The sequence below is a fragment of the Pogona vitticeps genome, chromosome 11, assembly GCF_051106095.1.
Source record: "Pogona vitticeps strain Pit_001003342236 chromosome 11, PviZW2.1, whole genome shotgun sequence".
Classification (NCBI taxonomy): domain Eukaryota; kingdom Metazoa; phylum Chordata; class Lepidosauria; order Squamata; family Agamidae; genus Pogona; species Pogona vitticeps.
This window is the reverse complement of record NC_135793.1, coordinates 3,640,329-3,665,674: the sequence shown is the minus strand read 5'-3', so window position 1 is coordinate 3,665,674 and position 25,346 is coordinate 3,640,329. Positions and strand designations below refer to the sequence as shown.

General features: G+C 43.5%; 1 protein-coding gene across 10 annotated transcripts in view; it reads right to left on the bottom strand.

The window, feature by feature from the left end:
• Positions 1–24,120, bottom strand: part of ACSL4 (acyl-CoA synthetase long chain family member 4) — a 51,833-nt gene extending 27,713 nt beyond the window's left edge. For 2 of the 10 annotated variants that reach the window (XM_078380777.1, XM_078380780.1), the window contains exon 1: positions 23,985–24,072. The gene's annotated coding sequence lies outside the window, so the exon portion shown is untranslated. Of the gene's footprint in view, positions 1–2,038; positions 2,159–3,054; positions 3,396–23,984 lie in introns of those variants that run through there. The other 8 variants (XM_020784324.3, XM_020784326.3, XM_078380776.1 and 5 more) reach the window with 6 other exon arrangements.
• Between the last annotated feature and the right edge of the window lie 1,226 nt (positions 24,121–25,346).

Below are 25,346 nucleotides of genomic sequence, written 5' to 3'. Positions count from 1 at the left end.
CAAGGTTAAGAACCACTGTACTACATGACTACTTCAATGCTTATTCATTTATTGGTTGCAACTTGTAATATACTTATGTGGAAATGGGCCCCACTGAAATCAGTAAGACTTTTAAATAGGCAAATGCAGGATTATATTTCTGTACTTACAACAAACAACAAAACCAACAGAAGTCTTTAAAAATGCAAACAGAACAGAGAATAATAACAGAGCGATAACCGATTGCTTCTGAACCGTCCCAGCTGATTTACATGAAATGTTCAAAAGAAGTCTTTGTGACAACTCCTCCAACAGCCTCTACCCGCCCCATCCTTTCAGCTGCAATACAAAGAAAGCAGGTGTGCCTCTGTGTTACGAGTATATCCGACTCCTCTTCTTAGCAAGCTTGTTATCAGAGTGTAGGAGTAATTTCCACTGCCCACCTTTTGCAACTGAGCAACATGAGGTCAACATCTATATTTTAAGACTGCAAGGTTAACAAGTGGTTAGATACACAACAGTTTAATGTGGCTAGAATGTCAGACTAAGACTCAAGAGTCCTGCATTCCAAAGCCCATTCAGCCATGGAAACTCAAGTAGGGTAGAGGGCGACAGTAAACCATTGGTTGAAAACCCTATTAGTTTAGCCATAAGTTAGAAGCAACACGGTGGCACATAACAAATCCCACGGAACACAATACAATTTATTTTCAAAAAACATTTATAGGACCATAGTGCACAAACAACTGAATCACCTAAAATGTCTCCAGGCACCTATAATTTAAATATATATATATTACTTCTTCAGAAGCTCTGCATATTGCAGTACCATCTCTTAGGCCACAACAGCAGATTCTGCAGGCTTTTGAGGTTACACAGGACCTCTTGTTTTTGCTGCCACGGGCTGTTGTGGACTCTCTCTCCTGAAGCATTATATCCTGTGCAAGGCAGAATGACTCACATGTACCATTTAAAACAGGGATAAACAGCTTGTGGCCCTCCATATTTTATTGAATTACAACTTCCATCACCCTTACAAATATAAGCACTGGCGAGGAACGATGGGAGTTGTAGTCCAACACATGGACAGCCATGAAGGGATTTTGATTAAACCTTAGGAAGGACTTTCTAACAGTGGGAGACATTAGAAAATTGAATTGACTGCTTCAGGGGGTGGGGGTGGACTCAGATGTGGATTTCCTGGGCTGGCAGTGGGGTGTTCCATGATCCTCGGCATCCCTTCCAGAGCTATAATTCTAAAAAATGACCATCCCTGCTTTAAAGAGTCAAAGCATAATATAAAACAAAGCGAATATAGTAAGAACAATCTTTTGTTCTTTCTTCATATACAGACATATTGAGAAATTAGGAGGTGGGGTGAGAGGGCAAAGAGATACCACAGTGGGGCACAATCACAATATCAAAATCTCTTCTGGCAGACAGTGATCAGAGCCCAAGATATGTGGCAGTTACTTCTCCTCCTCCTTGACACACTGACTAAAGTATGAGGGTAATACTTATAGGAGTTCCAGAGCTGGAATATTTTCGAAGCATGCATGGGGACATACTAAAATGTCCCCTTTTCAGCTCTCAGTGCTACTATTATTTTGGGCAATTTTCATGCTGGCTTGGTTTAATGATGTTTTGATTTTGATTTTATTATTTGTTTATTATCATTTCTGTTTGATTTTATTGTTTTTGAACTGCCCAGAATAGTGCCTTGCACTAAGGGGCAATATAAAAATCTATGAATAAAAAACAACAACCACACACACATTCCATAAGCACGTTTCTCATATCACTGGAATTAAAATAACAAACCTAACTGCTAACAATAGGAAGCCCTTTCATCACACCCCAAATCTACTACCTGGGACAGCGGCTTCACTCTGCCCAATCACAGAGCCAGTCCTGTTCTCCAATTCTGGCAAAGAAGCACTCGGGCCACATCTAATCATCCTCTCTGCCTCCTTTCCAGGGAGGACAGGATGGTCCCATTTAGCAGTCAAAAGGGATACAGGTGATTATCTAAGATTTCTTTAAGTGGGAACCAACCCACCTCTTTTTCTTTCTCTCTCCATCCTTAGAAACAGTGCAGAACTGACATCCAAACACCCATGTGTCTATTGATGTGCATGAATTTTACTCAATTTAGTGAATCTGTGAAACTTGCAGAAAATGCAAAACAGATAACCAGTTTGTCACTCTTTCATTTCAGTGGAATCACTACCCTCCCATTATACACTATAAGAGATTTTGCTAATTAAAGTTCAAGTAAATTAATTTCCCCACGACCTTCTGGGAGGAAAGACTCTTTATAAACACACAAAAAAATACATATTCAGGAGGAAAGGGGGTTTAAAAATAGGTGAGAAGGGAGGTCTCTATGAAATGGGTGAGGGTCTCTGTTCAAGTTGAGCCCACAGGTGGGGCAGAATGATTGACTGATTGAGCTTTTTAGACTTAGTGAAACACTACTCAAGGCGGTTTGCATACTTAAGCAAAACATACAGCTAAAATAATAATAATAAGACTAAATATCATGATCCCACAAATTAAAACGGAAAAGACTGCCTAAGATGGACACCTGGTAGCTTCCGTGAAACCAATGACATAAACCACAAGATAATAAACAAAATATACAGTAGCATAATAAGAATAACCCAGAGCAGCAGTAGCCTGAGGGCTTCTCAAACGAGCCTAGCCTGTTGCCAAAGGGTTCTGTTTTCACCCCTCTTCTAAAGATCTGGAGGGAGATCTCAACCTCCCCCCCCCCCACCGACCTGTGAAGGGACAGGAGGAAAGAACGAGATCTGCAGCATTCAAAAGGAAAGGAAAAGCAGCGCACCCTGGGGGTGGGGAAGGAGGAGGGAGGAAAAAGAAAAGAAGAGCGTGGCCCGGCCGCTTTTCATCCCCTCAGGCGCTGCCGGCAAGACCTGCCCTTCCCAACCATCACGCTCCTCCATCGCTCGAGCCGCTGAGGGGGAAGAAATGGGGAGGAGAGTCTCCTTATGGCGCACCCCTCCCCGCCTGGCCTCCCCACCTCATTCTAAGGGGCTGAAGGGAAAGATTTACCTCAGAAAGAGCCTTCTTTCCTCCCCTCACATAAGACCCTGACTCTTTGAAATAAGAAAGAAATGGGGGGGAAAGGGCGGGAAACCCGACTTTTCTCCTCAGGAAAGGCTTCGGGGTGATGCTCACCGTGAAGGGAACGAGGGTCTTTTTTTTTCTCTCCCCCTCTGTCGGTCTCCCGTGGTCAGGTTGCCGGGAACCTCTCCGGCTCGGCTTCCCTTTTCACGCCGTTTAAAAATGGCTGAGAAGAGCCGAGAGAGGGAGCCGCTGAGGGAAGAAGTGGCGCGAGGCGTCCGTGAGGGAGGGAGAGAGTGGAGGAGGATGGGGGGGCGGGAGGACCCGGCAGAGGAGGAGGAGGAGGAGGGGCTGTCCGCCTCGCGGGCCAATCCGGAGCGCCGTCGTTCGATTGACGCCAGAGGCCGCCTCAGAGGAAGGAGGGGGGGTGGTCCCGCGAGGCGGGGGGGAGGGTGGCAGGTGAGCGCGAGGGAAGGTAGTGAGGGGGTGAAGGGGAAAGGACGGCGAGGCTGAGGCGATGTGGCGGTTGCCCCCTCGGTCATTCTCCTGGAGAGGGCCAGGAAGGCCTCAGGACACTTTTGGGGGGTCTTTTTTTTCTTTTTTGAGGGGCGGGCTTCACCACAACATTTCACAGACCAGTTTTGGACGACGTTCTCAAGTCACCTCGCCTTGGCTGGACCTTATGGCGCGGTGGGCCTGGAAGAAGTGCAAGGGGGGGTGGTTTGTCTCTGAAACAACCACGCTTTCCTTGAATTTTCTCTCTTTCAATCTCTCTGGAGTGACGAAAGAGAGACTAGCCTGTTCGGGGCCGCTCTGTGACAAGGGGAGATTGGATGAGGAGCCAAAAACCCTCAAGAATGACTGGAAAAGAGGAAGGCCGGAGGAAAAGAGGAAGAAGCAATGTGAGGTGGACTGACTCCCTAAAGGAAGCCCCAGGCTCGAGTCTGCAGGAGCTGAGCAGGGCTGTGGAAGACGGGACATTTTGGAAGTCGCTCGTTCATGGGGTCGTCCTACGTTGGAGTGTATAATGAACAAAATAAAATGACGCATAAAACTGGATCCTCCTTCCCCCCCCCAAACTGGACTTAAATGAATTAATAAGTGAAACATACTAACGAGTAATTTAAAATGGCACGTTGAAGTAATTTCCCAGTACTCTCCTGTACATATAGAATAGATCAACAGATACAATGAAATAATTGTGGAACTCCTTAATAGCTAAGCAGATTAATACTGAAAATCCTTAGGCTGGCATCCTAGTGGTCTTTGTGGAGCAGGTCCATACCTTGCTCATGGATGAAGTGCCAAGGCCTCTCCTAATGGTGCCGATTTGATCGCACTGCAAATAGCCCCGACAACTTACACAAGCTTTATGCAAAAGCTAGTAGGATTATAGCCATGATGGCTAATTTGTATACACTACGAATGAAGTCTTTTCTTGAATGTTTTGTTCTAAGGATATGGCCAGGTTACAAACAGTTTGACTGGCAAATATGTGCCTGTAACTTGGACGTTCAGAACATGCAGAAATTGGCTGCCTGTTAATATGGAATATCTCCAAAATGAATGCCAGAGAACAAGAACTGTTGTTTCGTATATTCTTCAAGTAATCTGCACAGTGACCAAATGGAAACAATGAATACTAGCCACCCAATGAATGTTTTAAGATCCAAAATAATTTGTTTTTTTCATGTCTGAAAATAGATCTTAATTTTCCCCATTTTTCAAGTGTACAGTGATTTCTGGTACTTGTCATCACCCAGTGATAGACTGGTGAATTCTTGGAAATTCACAAAATTTGCCTAGAATTCTCAGGATTCACAATATCAATGTACATCAGATTTACATGTACATTACATGTATATTGACTGTAATATTTCTGAGAGTCTCGCAGTGGACATCCTGCTTCAACAGCCTTTACTCTCTCTGCTGGCACCTGTGTGTTCAAAACTACCCAGAAGTTAGCACCACACAACATAAAGATCCTGTACACAAAACAGGCTAATCAATGGAGAAAAGCCTGACTCAAAAGTAATTTTGAGTATGTTTAATGTAGCATCTAAAATGACAGTTTCACTGAGAGACGTTCTGTGTATCAACTCAGAAGAAAGCCCCACAGAGTTCACTGGAATTAGGCTGGAATTTATAAATCATCTTCTAACTGAAAAAAAAATCACCCAGTGATTTGGGTTACAGAATCTTTTAAGCATATCAGTAGTTGGAGACTCACAGGATAGTCATGAAGTTGGGAAAATTTTAAGGATCAAATGCAGGGAAAAGGAAATAAAATCCAGCTAGTTCAAATTCCTTTGGGCTGAGGTATGTACAATGATAAAGATTTATCACTCATATATCAGTGTCTGTGACTGTTTCTACGTGGGTCCTACTAGTACTGATCAAAATGCAGTGTGGAGTTATCCTGTCTTTTCTTCCTTAACGTAATGTTTCCGTGGAAAGGGGTGGGGGAAGAGAAAAAAAATGTGGGAAATGACAGGACATGTACAAATGGAAAATTATGTAGTTGTTCCTCCCCTGCAAAATTCCATCAGAATAATTGCACAATATCAGTCTTGCCTGGAAGTACCCCGTGCGAGAGTATAAATGTTTTCTGGATTAGTAAATGCAAGAGGGCCTTCAAAATGGCCTTGTACATATTGGTATGAAGTATTACGTACTCTGTGACTCTGGTAATTCTTTCAGATACACTTGTCCATGATTTAATTTGTTCCACTTCCACTTTTAAAGCACAGCCCTATTTGGTTTGTGGCCGCTGGCTCCTTGAGGTTGAACTCTCGAGTATGAGATACTGTACGTACTTTCAAGTGAGTGGAAAAACAGAGACATCCAGCCTTTGTTTTTCTCCTGTACACAAACAACACAGAAGGCAAGATAGCTTTCTTTCCTTTGTCCTGTCCTGTCCGTGCTAAAAGAGCACCATCATCCTCATAGTTCCTGTTATGAGGACATGATGAAAAGCTTGCTGCAGGGCTATAACGGGATTTAATGATTCATTCAGAGTTGGAAAGTGTTCCATTAATATCAGCAGGAAGTGTTTAGCTCAAATTTGCCAGTTCTTTAGAACTGTTACAGGAAGTGCCAAGAACCAATGTTACATTTGTGTTTCCTTTTGTATTGGCGCACATTCCTTGGGCCTTAAAAGAGAAACTTCATTTTCCCCTCTTCATATTATATATATTTTAATGACATCCATGTGAGATGTAAGACCAATATTAGATGGGCAGATGTAATTCCACATATCATTAATATGATTTGTACTGTTAATCTAAATAGTTGTCAAATACTGGTTGGAGCAATTTCACAATTTTCCACTTGTATCTTGTCTTACACTGTTGATGTATGTTCCTTTTTTGCATTATTCATTTTTACGTACTGTACCTCTAAATGTCCTGGTTTCTACCCCTAGGGGTATGCATACCCCAGAATGGGAATCACTGTTCTAGACCATTCAGATCCATGCCCAAGCTGTCTACTCTTTTGAGGGACCAGGTCTATAATGGACCTGGCAATGAGAAAAGAAGGGCTTTAACCCTTTCTTTCCTACTGTTTTTCCAGGATAAATCTCTCTCTCTCTCTTTCTCAAATTGCCTTCCCCCCTCTCTTCTGGGGAAACTGTTCTCAAGCATTCGCAGGGAGTGGGGAGATTCCGATGAGGGAGATGATATCACATAAATAAAGTATCAGTTCTAATCACACTTCCCTTGCATGCTTCATCATCAAGAATGGAGTAGGCCCATTTCATTTAGTTTCCTGATGGTAGAATAAATTTGTAACACTGTGTCAGTTGTTTCCACCTGCTTTTCTTTGTTGATGTATTTTAATATTGTTATTTTATATCACTAACATTGCTGCCTTTTATTTAACATCCTGTTTGTCCTCTCCTGTCCCCAACAATGTTATATTTAGAAGCAAAATATTTAGATTTAATAGAGACTTATAAAAATCCTGTACAAGCCATGTCAAATACTGCATTCTTCTGAATCCCTCCTGGCATATTTTCTTGCAGTGTTTTGAATGTAGTCAGACAATAAAGAAAGTTGAGCGAACAAGGAAAACCATAAAATGGGCAATTTAGACTATAAAACTTTATAGACCTCATGGATTTGTGTGAAATGTAACCCAAATTGAAGGCATATTTCAAAAAAGAAAGGATCCCCTGTTATTTTAATTGGGCTGGATTGCATGCCCAGAGCTGTCGGAGAATTCATTCTATTAATTTTGTTTTTAGCTAATTATGGGATTCGTTTTTGCGGGACAGTGTACTATGCCCCTTTCAGATGTTTAAAATATGTTGGACTAAGACTTAGTCATATTAAGAGTAGACCCACTGAAATAACTGATATTTGAGCTAGTCATTATGAAGAGAAGTAATCTGTGCTGTATCTAAATATGAGTAAGCCATTAATTAAGCAAATTGTTGTATGAAATGTTATAGCCCAAGGAGTAAAATCTAAACACGCAGTAGGCAGATTTGAGAATGTACAACTTTTAGTGTTTTGGGGTTCAATCCAGACTTTGATCTCTTGCATCTCTTAGCTTGTTACCTGAAGCCAAAGTTGAGAGCTGTATTTCACTTCATGGCACATAGCTTGTGGATGGATTTCATAGCACTGCTGCCCTGGTATGTCTCTAGTAATAAAATGTGCAGAGTATGAACTTGTGCAGATTCTCCTATAATAGAATTGTGTGCAGCTGGCAGCTGATTGATTTTCAAGATAAAAATAGGTGAGATCAAAGTTGTTCATGTACACATTTGCAATAACTAAAGTAGCTCTGCTTGCTAGGAATATGCAGCTTAATTCTAGCCATGTTCCGTCAGACGTTCCACCAAGTACCATTGTCTTTGGGTCTAGGCAGAGTGGCACTGTGACCTGTATGATTTAGGTTTTACCAGTGGACTGAGGCGTATCTAGCTCTGCAATTATGCTACAGTTTACTGGATCATTTTCAATTCATTACTAATTCCTGGCCCCAGTCAAAGACACCCACCACTTCCTCTGCTTAGATGTAAATGTGAAATAGAGACAAATATAACAATTCTGTCTAAACTGCTGGATGACTTTGACCAGTAACTCATACAGATGTTTAAGAAGATGGGACAGAAGTTGAAACCTTGCGGACCTTGACCCATGAACATCACGGAGTGGGACAGAAATGTCCTGACCCTCTTTGCCAGAAACGACTTTCCACATAGGAGTGAAGTTGAAGAAAATGTTTGTACCCCGATGAAAACCGATTTCTTTTCAGCTGAACATCTACTGTAGGCCTAATAGGATTTTTTTGCTGTTATGTGCTGTCAAGCTACCTCCAACTGATGGTGACCCCAAGAATTAGTGATATCCAAAATATCCTTAACTGCCCTGCTCAGCTCTTGTAGACTCAAGCCTGTGAAATTTAGAGAGTCACTCCATCTCATATTTGGTCTTCCACTTTTCCTACTACCCTTCTCCTTTCCCAGCATTATTGTCTTTTCCAGAGAAGTCTATCTTCTCATGATATGCTCAAAGTAGGGCATCATCAGTTTTTGCCTCCAGAGACAGTTCAGGCTTTATCTGCTCTAGGACCCACTTGTTTGTCTTTCTGGCATTCCAGGTTATCCACAAAGCTCTCCTCCAGCACCATATCTCAAATGAATCAATTTTTTTCCTGTCAGCTTTCTGTACTGTCCAGTTTTCACGCCCATACAGTATATGGTGTGTACATAGGTAATAGGATTATCTTTATCCAGGTTTTTTTTTTAGTATTGAAGATTGTAGATATGTGATCACAGTAAACTCTCCTTATCTCACAATGAAACTGTGATAGTTTTAGAGCTTGGAAAGATAAACATAAGAGAGTATGTGCAGAAGATGTTAGAACAACTTTGAATTAAAGGCTAGTTTTTCAGTATTTACAACAGTAATGAAACAAGGAGTTTTATCACCAGTATAATACAAAGCAAATCTTTCATCCAGGTTCTTATCAGTTCTCTTTTTTTTAGTTTACTTGAATAGTTCCTTCTTCATATTGCTTATGACAGTAATGGTGGCATATTTCTAAATACCGGTAGCTGTTTCTTCTTGCTGTTGGCACGAGACCCATTTGGTGCCTCTGTTTCATTACTTCCCATGGAGAGAGTCACACCAACCATCACCACGAAAGACAAATGAGTCAGCATATTCATCCCAGACAAAAGTGTTCTTCCCCCAACTTTCCAGACAATAATAACCCATCATTCATCGTCTTGTTGGGAAAAGCGTACAAAGCAGCTGCCTTGAGTTCATGCAAGTGGAGAATCACACATTCCTGTGCCTTTAAGAGGGAAAAGGTTGCTATAGTGACGCTGACGTGGTTGTGCGGCGGATGGAAGGAAGGAAATCTATGAGCATGTATATTGTCGTATTTAAAAATTCACCCTCCCAAAGCTGCAGTGGAGTTAATCCTTTGTGGAAAAACAATGGGGGCTCTAAGATGACACTGTAGCCAAGCATTTGGTTTGGCTCATTTTTTTTGACCTCATTACAGCTCAGTTAAAACTTCATTAGCTCATGAGAGTTCCTCTTCTTTAGGACAGCAGGAAGACGGACATAAATCATAGCTTGCAACACTGCATGAGTGAAAATAGGGACACGGCATTTTCTCTTACCAAGACCTCCCGCCATGCCATGTGATGTTGCCGACGGCACGGCTTTGTTGATTGTGTCCTATATTGATTGAAAAGCCAAGAGCATGTTTGTTCTTTGGGTTAAAGCTATAGAAGGGGGGAAAATAGCTGCCCTAGAAATCAGCAGTTCAAAATATATCTCAAGAACTGCACTGTGTGAGATGGCAGCTTATGCACTACATGATACATTAGTGTTCATGCACATTTATTGATTTACTGGTCCTCTTTAAAGTTGTGGTTCTGAACCTTGGGTAGCCAGATTCTGTTGGACTGCGACACCTGGAATATCAGACCATGTTGGCTGGGGCTTTTGGGGAACTGAAATCTAACGGATGGCTAGTCAGTGGCTGAGAACTACTGTCCCAGAACACAGATTAGCTGAAAGTACCTTGGGATCAGCTAGTAGATCACTGGGTGATTGGCAGTAAATCAGCAAGGCTTTTTGACCGCCCCCCCTTTTTTGCGTTAGCTATGTCAATAACAACAAAACTCCCTCCCCACAAATTACTCTGCTGAAAGAATTAAGATTGGGGGGGGGGGGGAAAATCTAAATTAGATTTTTGGGTGAGAGGATAGTGAACATTATCTGGAAGTTGAGCCACGGCAACTGGACTTCTTTCTTATTAGGCTGAAACGTTTCGCTTCTCATCCAAGTAGCTTCTTCAGTCTGAGGAGAGACAGTAGGAGATCCCTGATAGATCCTCCCCGTTGGTTTCACTTCCCCCCTGGTCTGAATAGGTTCCTTAGAAGGAGAAAGGACTGGGAGTGAGGGATAATCCCACTTCTGCAGTCCTTCTCCACCCATTGTCATGGGTCGTTGATGGTCGGTAACAGTGGTCTTTCTTGTGCGCATCCCAAGGTTTCAATTTAACAAGAAGTCCAGTTGCCATGGCTCATCTTCCAGATAACCACACCTGGATGACTCAGAATCTTCACAGATAGATAGCGAATATTGTTTGAGTGTTGAAAATAAATCCCTGGCCATGGAAACCCTGGGATGGAGTTGGCTCCATGGCCAACTCTGAATCTACTGTGGTGACTTAACTGTGTCCAAAGCACCACACTCAGGGAGGACTTCTTGACACCTACAAAAGAGGCAACAATTCCTGTTGTGATGGAGTCTCACTTCATCCTGTCCTCTCTTCATGCAAAGTCTGGCACACAGGGTCTTGCTTTTCTACATTTCCATTTCTCTCTTTCTTGTTACATTATATGGCACACACATGCCAGGTGCGTTTCTCCTTCCCATAGCCAGAGGCCCTGGCTTCTGTGCTCAATATGCTATTAAACATTAACTTCTAGTAAGGAAGAGAGGCAAGCTTTTTGTATAAATTCCCAGGGTCTGAGAAACAGCAAATGAGACCTGCAGAGGTCCTGAGGTCTTTTGTCCCCTCAACCTCCCCCATTTGTCTCTTCTGTTTACTGTTTGTTTCTTTGGGTGTCCTTTCTCCTCCCACAAGTTAAGCTATCAGCTGCTAGGGTGGGGACAGCAACCCATTCTTTTCCTCCTCTGTTGAAAGGGCAAAGAAGGCCTGATGCTAAATGCTTATCTGCTTTGAATGCACTCCCTTTCCCTTTTAACGCAGGCAGCTGTGGAGAAATCTAATCCAGACCAGGAGAGCAGCCTGCAGGAGGGGAGAGTTGGCCTCCATCCCAGGAAAGGAGTTTGACCTGCTTCCACCCCCCATATAAACGTTACTCCAGGAGAAAAGCACCACTGAAGTCAATGGAGGCTCCCTTCCTGGAGCTAACAGCAGCTCTGGATAGGAGGAGTTACAGGAAGTGTTAACATTCCTCCCTCTCCCCTAGTCATCCACACATTGCAGCTGTTAGCCCTAAGTGAAATACATCACTTGTTTTGGATTTGTGACATTGTGTTCCATGATGCAGCTGTATAAAAACACTTGGAAACCGTAACAACAACATGTGGTCTGTGGGCCAAACTACAAATTGTGCAAGAAATCTATGATCAAATTTCCGAATGTCTTTTTTTTTTCAAATAAACAAGACGTCCAAGCAACTATGGGCAGACGTGAATTAGATCAGAGCAGCAGTGGTTAAACTGCTCTACTGCAGCCAAAACTGTGCTCATGACCCCGGGTTGAATCCCGGGTAGCTGTTTCGAGGTTGACTCAGCCTTCTATCCTTCCAAGGTCAGTAAAATAAGTGCCCAGCTTGTGTGTGTGGGGGGGGAGTGTGTAGCCTGCATAATTAACTTGTAAACTGCCCAGAGAGTGCTTGAAGCACTTCCTCTGCTTAGATGTAAATAGGACATAGAGACAAATATAACAGTTCTGTCTAAACTGCTGGATGACTTTGACCAGTAACTCATACAGATGTTTAAGAAGATGGGATGGTATATAAACAGCACGCTTTGCTTTTTTGCTTTAGCAGTGCTGAGGAAGGTTGCAGTCCCCCTTTCTGCCATTTCATCAATCAAAATCATCTTTTGAAAAACATTAAATGACAGCCAGTGTGGTGCGGTTGACTGAGTGACAGACTAAGACTCAGGAGACCTGGCTTCCAATTCCTGCTTGGCATGGAAGCTTGCTGGAGTGGCAATAATAAAACCACTCCTTAAATATCTCATGTACCTTGAAAACTCCAATAGATTGGAATAAACATAAGTCAGGCAAGATGTGGCTGGTATGTCTTATGATGATGAGTGGGGAAGATCCCCTGCCTCAGACCCTATAGAGCCATTGCTGGTCAGAAAAGTAAGCACTGGGGTAGGTGGGCATAGAAATTGACTTTGTATGAGGCAACTTCCTGTGTTTGAGATGTGGATGCTGTTTGGGTGTCTACGTTGTGGGTGCCCAGGCTGCCAAAGCAGTCAAAAAAGTGAAGCCTAATGTCACGGTGGTCAAACCGCAGTCCTGCAGCCAAAACTCTGCTCACAAACCAGGTTCAGTCCCAGGTAGCCGGCTCGGGGTTGACCCAACCCTTCCATCCTTCCGAGGGGGGTAAACTGAGTACTCAGCTTGCTGGCGGGAGGAGGGGTAGGGGCAATCTGTAGCCTGCATAATTAAACTGTAAACCACCCAGAAAGTGCTTTAAGCACTATGGGGTGGTATAAAAGCAGCACACTTTCCTCTTTTTTTGCTTTTAAAAATGAGGGAAAGGGAAACCACTTTCGATTTTGGTATGACCCTTTTTAAAGGGAAATGGCCACTCCCGAAACTGCAGTTCACCTTATTTGCCAGAACAAGACTAGGACAAAGGAAGTCTTGGGGAGGCAGAAGCAGCCTTGAGCCACATCTGGCCCCAGAGATGCACTTTAGCCTCACTCCTGTGAGCCTTCTTCTACACCCCTGAACTGAAGAAGGAGCCACGTGTCATAATGCTGACAGTTGCTGTAGTGCTCGGGGGACTGAGGGTGACATGACGATGGTGCTGCTGCTTACTATTGAAAATCCTTGCTAAGGCATGAAGCTCTCCAGCCTTGGACAAGCTGCCCTTCCTCCACCTCATCTTCCTCCCAGAAGCTGAAAAGCCACACCATGCTTGTGTTTAAACCATTTATAGAATTTGGAATAGGTCTTTGCTCTTCCAATTCATTAACTTTTATTCTCTGTCACATGCCAGTGAAGAAGCACGCTCTTGGTCTAAAACGCTTAGAGGTGCAATAAATAAGTTCTCGTTTCTGGGAACATGTTTCTGTTTCTGGCTTTATCGCCTCTTGTCTAGTTTTTGTTGGCTGGCAACAAGACAGAGAGCAGCAACTAAAGGAAAATAGGCTAGTTTCCCCCGCTATTACACTCTCCTCTTGTCCTCAGTTGCTTGAGCACCTGACTGGGGAACAGTCATATAGTATGATTAGGACACCAAAATCCTAAACACAGTTAACTCAGCATAATAAGCAACTGTAAGAATGAAGGTTTTGCTTGTCCCGACTTCCTTTGATTTGGAACAGTTCCAAGGGTTTTATTTTCAAAAAGGCTGGATTGCTTTGAATGATCGCAAATTTCCAAAACAACCACTATGCCAGAACGCTTTCCACGTTAGGCTGAACTTTGGTCAAAACATTTTATCTGCTTTTCCATTAAGTCCTTTAAAGCATTAACCAAATAACGTATACTCCCTATTTCTTGGTGGCCCCTTTTCTTTTTCTTTTTTAGCTCTTAGTTCTCATGGAAAATATTTGCTCCTCTGACTTTGAATATCTTCAAAGCATTTCTAATATGCCTTATATGTTAACGTTGGTCTAGCTCATTGGTTCCCAACCTTGAGTCCCCAGATGTTTTTGAACTACAACTCCCAGAAATCCTGGCCAGCACAGCTAGTGATGAAGGCTTTGGGGAGTTTTAGTCAAAGAACATCTGGGGACTCAAGGTTGGGAACCACTGCCTAACATTAGACCAAGAGCAGTCGTAAGATTGAATCCACGTGATGGAGTGAGCTCTCATTGCTTGTCCCAGCTCCTGCCAACCTAGCGGTTTGAAAGCATGCAAAATGCAAAAATGCGAGTAGATAAATAGGTACCACATTAGTGGGAAGGTTAAACGGCATTCTGTGTCTAGTCACGCTGGCCACGTGACCACGGAGGATTGTCTGCAGACAAATGCTAGCTCTACAGAGATGAGAACTGTCACCTAGAGTCAGACGCAACTGGACAAAATTGTCAAGGGGAACCTTTACCTTTTCCTACCTTAACAGAAATCTCAAACATAAAACAAGAATCTACTCTGGTTATCCATTGTCTGGTGTAATTCATACACTATTGCAGTGGTGTCGAACTGTGGCCCTCCAGATGTTCTTGGACTTCAACTCCCAGAAGCCTTCACCACCACCTCTGCTGGCCAGGATTTCTGGGAGTTGAAGGCCAAGAACATCTGGAGGGCCACAGTTCGACACCACTGCACTATTGCAACTGATTACAAAGACAAGCTTGTGGTGGGGTGGGGGAAGTTCATCAACAACTGTAAATAGCCCATCTAATTAACATTCATGTTACTCTGCCATTGTTATTTTATCACTGTTAATTTATGACAGAGGTTCTCATATTCTTTGCAGAACAAGCTTCTACTAAAGAACTGTATATCAAAGATACTGTCATCACAATGTTTTTACCAATCAACCAGTAAACCAATGATCTCTATATTTTGATGTTCATATATTGATGCTTGATGTTATATATCCTTCTCTTATGTCAGATGAAGTGGACTTCTCTACAAAAGCTCCCATTAAAAATATAAAAGTTAATCTTTAAGGTGCCACCACATTTTTGTCTTTTTTTTAAAAAAACAAAATATTTTTATTTTGTTTTTAAAATAAATCTATAAAACCTGAGCACTATGTTCAGTTCTGGATACCATACTTAAAGAAGGATGCTGACAAATTGGAACAAGTTCAGAGGAGAGCAAAAAGGATGATCAGGGGACTGGAAACCGAGCCCTTTGGGGAAAGACTGAAAGAACTGGGCAGGTTTAGTCTTGAAAAGAGAACGGGGAGATATGATCGCAGTTTTCAAATACTTGGAAGACTGTCATGCAAAGGAGGAGCAGGATCTGTTTTTGATCATTCCAGAGTGCGGGACACGTAACCATGGGCTCAAGTTACAGGAAACGAGATTTTGGTTGAATATTGAGAAAAACCTCCTAATTGTTAGAGCACTATGACAATGGAATTAATTACCTCAGGAGGTAGTGAGTTCCCCAACACTGGAGGCACTCAAGAGAAATTTAGACAACCACAGGACAGATATCCTTCAATTTATATTCCAGCATTGAGCCAGGTGTTTGACTCAATGGCCTTACAGGCCCCTTCCAACATAATTCTATGAATCTAGCCGAGCCAGCTGGGGCTGGTGGGGTTCACAGCCAAAATAGCTATTTCTTTCACCAAATGATGGTTATAAGCATAAACTCAGAATGAAAGACAATTTGGGCGTAGTCACAAAAATGGAACCCTTTCATGCCAAAACCGAAATGCAGTGGTGTCTTGTTAAAACTTCCATCAGTCGTGTGATCCTACCCATTGGGCAAAAGACCAGAAGTGGAGGTCCTAATCAGGTGGTGACCCCCTTGCTACTCTAGAACAGTGGGCCTGACCGTTTAAAAAACAAAAAACAGTGGTGAAAACAGGCTCAATGGTCTGAGGGTGGATATCCTACCCATAAGCAATGCTGTGTGTCAGCAAAAGTAAGGTGAGAGTATCTTATTATTTTATAACTGCTGCCTTGAGGGTCTTTCTTTATTAAAAGGCAGGAAAGAAATAACAGGAGTAAAAATATCTCTGGGTGTGTTTAGCATGGTAATATAATGGTTAATCGTCTCTGGAAGCATTCCCCGAGGGCTTCTGAATCACGCTAAATATAGACCCTGCTTTTAAAATACATAGCTAAAAATAACAACGTTGCCCCGGCATTAAAAGTAACTATAATCTGAAAGCATAACCATTGCAATAATTTCATTGCTAATGTCAAAGTTAAGAGAGTTAGTGAAATTTGCGTTGAATAATTTGCTGCTCAAACCTTTAGGGTAATTTTTAATTCAATGGAAATTATTTTGACTTTGCTCCCTGTATTTGATGTGGAGAAGAGGTGTTGTGCTAAAAACTATGTTCAGAGGAAAATGGAGTAAACGTTTCTAGAACCGTCTGAAAGAAATACCCAAGCCCCGATGGAGCGAAAATAAATAATGTTGAAAAAAAGTTAAAATGCCAGGTGAAACAGACCATAAAAATAAGGGCGTTTCCCTGGGCTCTTCATTTTTTCAGTGTGTTTCACCAGCACAATGTGAACGAATCCTGCAAAAACAGAGTGTTATTTACTGTGACACGAGTGAGGAACAAGTCTGTTGGCATGCAGTTGCTGTTGGAATACAACTCCCATCAAGCGTGGATAGTACAGCCAATGATGGGCAGGTGATGGGATTTGTAGTCCAATGGTATCCGGAGGTCCACACCTCCTTCCTCCGTGTGTGATGGGGACAATTCAGCCCATCTTGGTTCCTGGTGCTGCCTCACCCTACCTTCCCATCTATTTGTTGAGCAAAGAGGCTGGGGGAAAATAATCTTTATGTGCTGGCAAGTCTATTCTGACTTACGGTGACCCTTGTCAGGGCTTCTGAAGTGTAAAGAATTCAGAAGTGGTTTGTTTGCCTCTGTGTTTCTGTGTTTGTTTGATTTTTGTCCTGCCTTCCCCCCCATAGTCTGGACCCAAGACAGCAGAAAAAAAATTTTAATAGGTAGAAGGAAAGGAGGAAAGGGGACAATCACACCTTCTGAATGGTTGCGTTCCATCATCTGAGAGCAGCCGCTTGGGAGATTTTGGACAGAGGAACAGAGACCGTGGCATGGGTGTTCCGTTTGAGGTAGGAAACAGAGTTGGGGGAAAAAAACTCCTCTCAGCATGGACTTACGAGGGAGAGAGATGTGCCGCTAGCACACTGTGGTGTAAGCTGCACGCGGCAGGGTTTAGGATAAACAAATGGTTTATCCCGATTGCTCAACTCTTGCCTTGCAACCAATTCTTCTTTCATAATGTGATTTTAAAAGGCCTTCTTAATGCCAGATTTAAAAGTTCAATACAAGAAAGCCGTACTGAGCACCTTAAGAGGGCTACGTAAAGCTCGCTATGCCCAATAATTTTGTAAATCTCCCCAAATGCTCCTTGAGAAACCTGTTAACCTTTTCCTGCACTGGACCACTTTGGATGAGAAAGAGAGACTGTATCTTGATGCCTCCTTGGTGTGTCATCTTTCAGAAATACTTTCATTTTATTTCTCTTCCCTTCTGTTTTTCTAAACATGTCAAGCGCAAGTCAGCTAAGCCTTCTGGGGCCCCTGGCTAGTCGTCAGGGAACAGAAGTCAAAACGAGAGATCAGGTCACTGGGCTCACGGCCTTCTTCAGAAGCATATAGAGCATGCTGTGAAAAACTTCATGCATATTTATTGATACAATATTGTCTGTATGGACATGAAAATGAATACTAGTTATAGACAGTACCATCTGTCCATCCTGAGCTTGTTGTTTACAAACTAATTTGTTTATATATATATAGCTCCTGAAGAAGGTCGTGAGCCAAAATGCATTGAGCATTTCAAAACCAGAATGAAGGTTATTTATATCTTTCTATCTCCTGGGACCCCTCATTTTGGCTTCTGCTACCTTTGAATGTATCGGTTCATTGGATGTACCAGCTAATCAGAGATAATTAGCCATTATATTAACATATTGTCAATGAAACCAGTCTTAAGGTGTATAAACGTCTTCCACTGATACCTCAACTACACCCAGTCATTAGCACACTGAGATTTTAACATAGGCAAATACTATTTTGCTCTTGTAACAGCACTAGGTTATTCCTGCATCAAGCAGGGAGTTGGACTTCATGACCTTATAGACCCCTTCCAAATTCACTATTTTATGACTTTGTGATTCTATACTTCTTACCTCCCCCGTCAACCCTGCCCCCGCCAGATGCATCAGGATTTTAGGGGAAGTATGTGTTGTTTGAAGAAACATATTTTACAACAGGATATACATTTGTATTTGGAAAAGGGGATGAAAAACAATGATGCCCCAATATATACCGTATTGTGTTACCCTGCAATGCTTAGTGGTGCATCTGTTATGTTTTGCTTATCCTTCTTTATTTCTGGGTTCATTTGTAGAGTTTATTGTGTGCGGATGGAGCTGTCCCCCAAACCTTCCACCACTCCTTCATAGTGCTAAAAAACAGGGATGTAAATTAATGTAGGCACAGCTGTGCCAGAACATCTTCCCCCTTGCCTCTCCTATCTAAATCGTGATATTTGAAACATCAGATAAAATTTTGGGTGGAGGCACATGGAGGGCAAGATTTTTATGTTTAATTGAAAAGCATCGTGGGTTCTGAAACAAGGTCAAAAAAACATGGCATAGAGGTGGCCTTGGTTGTAATAATGCCATTGTCCTTCAGTTGTAAGTCATTAGCACCATCTGATTATGAAACCGGGTGCTCTAGTTTCTACTGAATCTTTCCAGGTTCTGACACGCTCATGTCCTGGACAGCTTTCCTCAGAAAGACGATGAGTAAATTAAAGGAAGTACATCTCTGTTGTGGTCATCGTTGCTGATTGAGTTGGTTTGGTTGTGAACCCCATCCACCTCAAATATATTTAGACCATGGGAGAAGACCGGGGTGATGGGAAGTGGTTAATTGAAGACACGCAGTCAGACTAGGAATGTGAGAGCAGTCAGGCCTTGTTTGGATAAACAGTGACTAACGATAAAGCTGGGTGATGTTGGAAAGAGTGCGGAAAATTATAGGACAGGTCAGCCCACCCACAGATGCAGCTGCTGTGGCCAAGCAGAGGTTTCTGTTTTTGCGGTGGCTGGCAGTCAATGACAGAGCCACGATGATAAGATGGAAGCCGTTGAAACCATGTATGTGATAGTTTGCACGTCGCCATCCCACCTTACTGCAGACATGAGCACACCACAGATGCTTCTGAACATATCTCATAGAGCTGGCTTTGCCAGGTCAGCAGCAGCCTGAGAGCCACAACTGGAGACCAAGAGAGGACCTTTCATGATGTGACAGGGCCAGGCCAGGCTATGCTTGCATCTATGATGGCTGACAGAGGAAACTGGCCAGGCTCTGTACATCTATCTGCATTCTCCCTGTCCTCCTTCTTTCCTGGCTTTTTGATGTTCCTTCGTTGTACAAGCGAGTCACACATGCAGACGCAAAGTCCTGGTGCCTGCTGAGCAGGGGTACAGACGGGTGCCCATCTGGTATAGCCACCTCACAAAGATCCAGCTTTCGTCCCCTCCAGGGCCACCTGCCCTGAGATTTGTCTTCCCACCTGGAGATCCTGGGAAGCAGAGTGCTTTCCCGAGGCTCCAGGCAGCATCCTGAGATCTGGCAACCCTACAGAGAGATAGCATTGAGCCGCCCATCTGCTCTTAGCTGCAGAACTTGTGCCTGGAATGCTTTTACCACGTGGACCACTAAAGTCCCAATGCCCTCAGTGCCTCGCCCGGTGGTTCCCACCCAACCTTGGCTCCCCAGATGTGTTTTAGACTACAACTCCCAGAAATCCTGGCCAGCTCAGCGAGTGGCGAAGGCTTCTGGGAGTTTGAGCTCAAGAACATTTGGCAACTCAAGGTTGGGAACCACTGACCAAGGCCGCTGTACGAAGCTCCCTCTTAAAACCTCTGTTAACCGGATCAATCTGCAGTGACATAGGAAGCTGGCTTTTATTGGCTCAGGGCACTGCTCCCTCTAGCCAAGTGTTTCAACTCTGGCTGGTAGCATCTCTCAGGATCTGAGTCAAGATAGCCTTCCTTGCCCCATTTGTAAACCGCTGGTGTTTGCCTGGACTCTCCTGTCCGAGTACTAGCCAGGTCCAACGATGCTGGACTTCCAAAATCAGAAAAGATTGGGTGCTGCACATACTATTGTGATGTGTTCAGACAGACCTGTCAGGGCCAAATCTCACATGGTGTGGGAGATCTATGACTAATTTCCCAGTAATCTTTAAACTTTAAAACAGTGTGGAATTCTCTGAATAGGAACATAGCCACGACACTCAATCCTGCTTTGTCTTTTCTGATCTAAATCTCCACCTACAGCCTAAAGCTGATGTTTATTCTACAGGAGGAAAAAAGAAACACAGCTGCAACACTTGTATTTTTGTCTCTTTTGGGGGAAAAACAACATCTGATTTCTGTACTTGAGAGAGATCTAGGTTGGGAAAATCCTGTGGCAGCTTTATTTTAAAGTTGCTGTCGTTGGTTTTAAATTGGATTTCCTATATTCCTGAGGCTGATGTGTAGGGTATTAGAAGGTGAAATAAACAGGATGACTTTGCTTTCTGTCCTGACCTGTGTTTGGGCAACTCCACGCAACTTTTTGTCATTGGATTAGAGAAAAACAGAAGAAAATAACGTGGCAGAAATAACAGCAAAGAACAGCTGGTCTATCTTTGCCTCCTAAGTAACCAGGATAATGCGTTCGTGAGAAGAAAGAAGAACTGCAGATTAGACACAGTGGCTGACATTACAGAAGAAACGTGGGGGAGACTTGGAGGTTTTCTTTAAAAACATCTCCTAGCAACACGGCCGACTGCCATCCGCAAGCAGTCTAAAGCAAGACAGCCACGTTGTGAATGTAGCCCGAGGAAGCTTTGCAATATTTCATAAGCTCATGGTTCGCTCCAGGTTTTATACAATAATAATTGCACGCCATCAAGTCAATTCTGGCTTAGGGCGACCCTGTCTGAGGTTTTCAAGGTAAAGAATTCTGAGAAGTGCTTTACCCTTCCCTTCCTCTAGGGGGCAACCTTGGGACTGTGCAGCTGGCCCAGGGCTACCCAGGCTGCTCTTCTCTCAGGAGGCACAGTGGGGGAACTGAACACCCAACCTCTGGTTCTACAACCAGAGACCTTGCCCACTGAGCTAGGTTTTATACAGTAGGTTCCCTTCATGGTCTCTCACTTTTGAGTGTAATAAAAAAAGAGGGCCCAAGGAAACCCCCCTGGCAGATGGGCGCCGACTTTTGTATTCAGAGGTTTACAACAGGGAGCCATAATTGGCTAACCTTGTGAAGATTTCATGGGGAGCCCCTCCCCCCAATCTTTATATATAACCTTATTTCTATCCATCACCGCATTAGGAGAAGGCAGGACAAGACATACTTTTTGCTGCCTGCCTCTGAGCAGTTAGGAGATCCTCCTAGAGGAAAATTGGGGGACATTTCCAGCCCAAGGACCAAATTCCATTTCAGAAGCGTTCTCTGTGGGCCGTCTTCCAGTCAATGGCAAGGCGAATGGGATTTTAGCTTAAAGCCCAGGTTGCCTCCAAAATGAAGCCACCAAATGCTAGTGTAACGGGGAAAGGATCACAGCCATCTGGAAAAATCAAAGAGAGCTGGATTCGGGACCACAGGACGGCCAAATGTTGGCCCCTACCTTTGAGATTCCTTACTCCTGCCCTGTGATGGCGCTGTATGTTAAACCGCAGAAGCCTTTGTGTGCTGCAGGGTCAGAAGACCAGCAGTCGTAAGATTGAATCCATATGACGGAGGGAGCTCCCGTCGCTTTGTCCCAGCTCCTCGTAAACCTAGCAGTTCAAAAGCATGCAAATGCAAGTAGATAAATAGGTACCACCTCGGTGGGAAGGTAAAACGGCGTTCCCTAGTCATGCTGGCCATGTGACAACGGAAACTATCTTCGGACAAGTGCTGGCTCTACGGCTTGAAAACGGGATGAGCACCGCCTCCTAGAGTCGGACACGACTGGGCTAAAAATGTCAAGGGGAACCTTTACCTTTACTCCTGCCCTAGAGCTTCTGGGAGGGCTGGGGATCAGTCCTTTTCAGTTCTACTAGGTGGCAATACAACAGTTAAAAGAAAGGTGAGAGGCAAAGGTAGCTATATCCCCCCACACACACACACACACCAGGAAACGAGAGATTGCTCCATAGGTTCCCACGCTCCGCTTCCTCTTACTTTACCCTCAACAGACAGTTTCCCCCAGTGGTGTAGCAACACAACTGTGAAGTGCAAAGATTTGGCATGAGAATCCCCATGGCCATCCCCAAGAGAAGAATAAAAAATGAGAGTTGTTGTGTTGATCCATATCTATATATGTCTTTACATGTATGTATATGCGCGCACACACATCTGCCAAGAGCAGCCGTCTGCAGCATAATGTCTAAGTACACGTAACAATTACATTTGTCAGTAAGAAGCACTGGGGAGGCGTTTAGGTCCCAGGGATAGGAAGTTTGAATGAAATAGCAACGCGTGAACCACAGTAACCCGGGAGTCATTGAGAAGTCTGTGTAGGGAAAACAATAAGAGGAGTTATCTGCCTAGCAGTGTCCAATCTGCCCGCACGATCAAGGCGTCGCAATCCGATGAGACCTCCCGATAGTTTAACTCATTAAAACACTTCTTTGCTTAGGGCAGGAGGCTGCAGAACATCCACCCGCACATCGTGCTGCGTTAAATACATCCTAGGTTTCTCATGGATGAATGGATGCATGCAAGGCATTCAAAACCTGCCATGATTATGGTATAATTAAGAACAGAAAAACAGCTGGGTGTTACCTAACAGCACACATGACAGAGACAGTTTGCTGCCCTTTATCCAGGAATAATTTCCAGGTAGGCTGATGGAGGAGAGTTTTACAGATACGGCGGACTACCGAAGGGAGAAATTAAATGCTTGCTAGATCGTAGGAAGCTGCAGCCATTTGTTAAAAACAGAAATGATCAAACGGAAACCATTATCTTTTGCACACGTCATGAAAAGACAAGACTTTCTGGGAAAGTCAATAATGCTGGGAAAAGCTGAAGGCAGCAGGAGGAAAAGGAAAACCTAACGATGGACGAGTGGAGTGGCCCTGGAAAACAGGGTTCGAATCCCTACTTGGCCGTGGAAACTCACTGGAGGAATGGAACTGGTAAAACCTCTCCTTAAATATCTCACGTACCTTGGAAATCCTATTCGGATTGCTATAAATTGGTTCTGACTTGACGGCACAGAACGTACACACACAACGATGGAGGGACTGATTCAGAAAAGAAAGGCTACTGCTTTAGGCTTGCAAGACCTGAGCAGACCTGCTAATGACAGTGCCTTTTGGAGATTGAATCCTTCACAAGGTCGCTATAAGTCAGAATCCGCTTGATGGCCCACACCAATAACAGGCTGATCATTTTCAAATTTGCCCTATCTGGTTCAACAGCTGGGTACTATCATTACTGCTACCTATGTTGTATTAACCATTTGTCTTCCTCATCCCCATCCTCCTTCCCCTCATCATACTATAGGTGTGTCAACATTATATATCCATCAACTCGTTTACTGGTGGTATCTCTGCATTTCCAAATTCCAAATGCAGCTTTTTCCTTTGGAGCAAAATATAATGCTGTAGGGATTGACTCCTGAACTTGGATGCTAGAGGTGGCTGGGCATCAATTCCTAGAAGCCTCAGCTCCAACATGGACTGCAGCCAGAGATTCTGAGGAGCTGCCTTCCAAAAGTTTCCCGGGATCCATGTTTGGGAACTATTGTAGAAAATGATGCAACTGAACACGTCCAGAAATACATTGTCATTACTTGGAATCTGTGATCTCACTTCCAAGGAAATGTGCATAGGGCTGTAAGGCATCAGTCCCCTTTGGAATCACGGGGAGAATCGGGATCCTGATCCAAATGCATTGTTGAATTGTCATCTACATTGGCACTTCTTTCTCATACCTCCTTCCCTCCCTCATCCAATCATAAATCCCATCGCCCTCCACCCCCTTTCCTTTCTCACCTTCAGCATGTTGAAAGGATCTTCCTATCTCTTCTTCCTTCTTTTCCAACATGGAAGAATCGCCCGGCTCTCTGTGTCCGTACTTTGAAGGCTGAAGATGCTGCTCTGGTAGCTGCACTTCCTTGCTACAGTATCCACCTACTCTTGGCATTCTTTCAAGGACTTCACCCAGCTCTTTACTGATTGTCTCCTCCTTGTTCCAGATAACCCCACGGAGAAATCAAGGTTGTTAGGCATGGTACTGCTTCCTTCTCTGCCTATAATCTTCCAAAAGCGAAATGGAACTGGGACGTCCACCAGAGCTACAAGCCAGGAGAAACGATAGTCCCGGGAGATTAAAAAAAACTGTAGTTTGCATTTTATTCCAAAATAAAAACCTGATGCATTTTGGCTTTGGTTTTTCAGCCTTCTTCAAGGGCATGAACATTGCTTTTGTGAGCTATGCTTTAGAAAAACTTGGTGCTTATTAGCTCTGAGTCCAGCTCCTTCTGAAAGGAGAATTTTGGAATAAAGGGATTACTTCAATATTTACCTCCTGGGACTACCGTTTCTCCTTGCTTACAGTCTAATCTTTCAAAGCAAGGTGCCCTCCAGAGGCATTAAAACTACAACCCCCATCTTTTCCAGCCAGATACAGATCGCCACTGAACTGTGGAGCATCTCTACAGTGAACAGAACTTATGTAAATGGACAGCATCCTGTTCTCACCAGAGCTCCTCAGACAGCTTGCCATGAGTTGGAACATGACTTGTAACTAGTTACTCACTGGGGAAATGTAACTAATAGATCTCATCCCATTCTGTGATCAGGCCTCGGTGGTAAGGGAAGCATTATTTGGTTATGCTTTTTGTAATTTTATCTAAACATTTCCAAAGAACAACATCAGAATCGGCCACTGGAGGGGACCTGAGAGTATTTTCCTGGATTTTTCTTTCATGTTGGTAGTGACAGTGTAACGCATTAGTAAGGAGCTAAGTAACAGATTCCTTGTGCGGTCTTTAGTGATGGTAGTGGTAACCTAGCAGCCAAGGTGTAATGAGTAATGCAATGGGCTGCCTTATTAATGCAACGTTCTAAGCTGTTGGTGGATGTATCTCTTCATCTTCTCTCGTCCGTCTTCTGTGATTACTAAAGATTTTAATATTTTGAGCGAGGGGGCAAAAGACTCTCCCTATACATAGCAACCTTTCCCCATAGGTGAGTTGCCCCTTGGGGCATTTAGGTTGCCTGATCTAAGGCTCGCTTGGAATGTCCTTGCTTACATAATCAGCAGCAAGCTTCTGCTTTCTGTTTACATCCCTTTGTGGAATTGCAAAATTGCTCAGCCAGGATTGTCTTTTCATCTCTCAAAGAGGAGGAGAC